Source organism: Microtus pennsylvanicus, chromosome 9 (assembly GCF_037038515.1).
Source record: "Microtus pennsylvanicus isolate mMicPen1 chromosome 9, mMicPen1.hap1, whole genome shotgun sequence".
NCBI classification, from domain to species: domain Eukaryota; kingdom Metazoa; phylum Chordata; class Mammalia; order Rodentia; family Cricetidae; genus Microtus; species Microtus pennsylvanicus.
Window position 1 is genome coordinate 58,791,354 of NC_134587.1, and position 2,561 is coordinate 58,793,914.

Sequence of the window (2,561 nt, forward strand, 5' to 3'; positions counted from 1 at the left end):
CCAGACATTTGAAATCAGCACTTCCTAACAAACCTGCCCATGTTGTTGGACCAACACCTTGATATATTTAAAAACTCTGTCGGTAAAATAAACCTGGCTTAGAACATGAGCTGTGATCAGAAATCTTATGGGAAAGGATATGCCTCAGGTGGAGAAGTTTAGGGGCTTCATGCTAAGTGGAGTCCATACTGCTAGGGTGCTGGTGAAGATTGAATTGCTTGACCCACCCAGAACCACAAAACTTCTGCTCGTTTGGAGATACGCTCTACAAAGGAGAGTACAATGAGGTTACACTGAAATGACATGCCCAGCCCTCATCCCTGGGGCTGTCATTAAACAGCACTCAGGACAGAGACACAGAGGGGCCCCTCTATAAGATGCAGCAGAGACCAGAGCACAGCGTCTACAAGCCGGGAGGCCAGGAAGGCACGGTCCAGTCTTTGAGGGGCGAGACCTGCTGCGGCTTTGCTCTCTGACTCCTGACTGTCAGAACTGCACGAGCCCCCAGTTTATGACAGTGTCTTAGTTAAGGTGTCTGTGGCTGTGACAAAAACACAGTGACCAAAAAGCAAGTTGAGGAGGAGAGGGTTTATTTGCCTTTTACTTCCAGGTCACAGTCCATTATCAGAGGACATCAGAACAGAAGCTCAAGCAGGGCAGGATCCTGGAAGCAGGAGCTGAGGTATGGAGGGGAGCTGCTTACTGGCTTGCTCCTCATGGCTTGCTCATCCTGCTTTCTTATAGAACCCAGGACCACCAGCCTAGGGATGGCACCATCCACCATGGGCTGAGCCCTCCCCTATTGATCACTAATTGAGAATATCCCTTACAGTTGTAATTCATGGAGGCATTTTCTGAATCGAGGCTCCTTTCTCTCTAATGGCTCTAGCTTGTGTCCAAGTTGGTACACAAAATCAGCCAATACAGCTGACCCCTTGTCAACTTAACCTATGAACACATCACTATTAAGCCACAACCCTTCCTTTATAATTCATCCCTAAGACCTCACATTTAAAAACATAACTTTAAAAGTCCCACAGTCTTTACAAATTCAAACACATTAAATTTTCAATCCCTTTAAAATAGCCAATCTCTTTTAAAACCCAAAGTCTTTTAAAGTTCAACGTCTCTCCTCTGTGGGCTCCAGTAAAACATTTAATTATTTCAAGAGGGAAAAATCAGTGCACAGGCACAATCAAATCATTCCAAAATCAAATATCCAACCATACTACGGCTGGGATTTATTCTTGATTTTCCAGACTCCTCCAAGGACCTGGTTCCCTTCTCCAGCTCTGCCCTCTGCAGCACACACAGCTTGTCTTCTAGGCTCCTGCTGGCTCCACTCCACTGTGCTGTTCTTGGTGGTCATTCCATGGTACTGGCTTCTCCAAAACGCCAGGGTCTTGTGTGGGGGGTGCTGAATAGTGGATGAGCCAATATATGGGGACACAGGTGTGGTGGCTGTGGGGCTGGTTAGAAGCTACTGAAGTTCCTGTGGACTCAAGTAGAATGTTGTAAGAACATAATAGATGGTGGGGAGAAAGCCTAGGGTTGCTGTGAAGGCTTTGACACCATGTGTGTCGCTAATAATATCTTCTGAGGGCCATGAATTTATTGTAAAAAGAGAGCATGCATTTACACTGGGAACAATAAAGGCCATGTTGAGCGGACCAGGGAAGTTTGCTGAGAATGAGGTCAATTTTAGGGAGATCCCTTTGCATGTATTTTACCTACAAGGTGGCTACACCAAGTGCTCCACCGAGATTCCCGAATTCCCGACTGCACCCGAAACTGCATTGGAACTGCTGATGGCTGCGAACTTCCTAGATTGTTAAGTAAAATAAATTAAAATAAACTGCTAATCTTTTCAGTATTTCATACCTGAGTTCAGTTGGTAATTTTTTGCACATATAGCATGTTGCCTGTATGAAACTGAACCCTAAAGTTAATTGCTGAGCAGATTCCTCCTGTCTTTTGCATAAGCAGAGTTGAAATTTGCTTGTTACATCAACAAATTAAGGCCAAGAAATAAACAAGTAATTCCAGCTTGTAGGTGGTTTGCTTTCTCCTTCGGATGTGACCTTTAAAATAATAACTAATAAAGCATAAATGAGCATATTCTACAGGTGAATATGGGGCTAAGAGTTTTTGTTTTAGTATTTTTTAAGAACCAGTCCTGATCTTGCAGTGTCTGAGCACAGCTAGGGCTATGCAAATAATTACATGAAAAAACTTGTTTATAACTTAGCCAAACCTTGATTTTTGCACCTCAAAGAACATAAGTTGAAATTTCTTAATGTGTTTTTTTAATAAACTGCAGTATTGTTTAACAACAAAAAAGAACAGAACAACAAAGAAACGCTGGGGTTGCAACTGGGTGGAACTCTCCCCAATAGTCAGTGGCTCTCCTCATGGTGCCAAGGCTCAACCCCTTCACATGACCCCTTCAGTCACTTCATGCCACTGCCAGTGAGGCTCCACCTTTGCCAATGGCCACTCCTGGCCTCTCACAGTGCCAAGCCTCAGCTCTCCAAAACCCTTCATGCCTTCAAAACCACCTG

General features: G+C 44.2%; 1 pseudogene; it reads left to right on the forward strand.

The window, feature by feature from the left end:
- The first annotated feature begins 1,163 nt into the window (after positions 1–1,163).
- LOC142856849 (elongin-C pseudogene) lies at positions 1,164–1,835 on the forward strand (annotated as a pseudogene).
- The last annotated feature ends 726 nt before the right edge of the window (positions 1,836–2,561 follow it).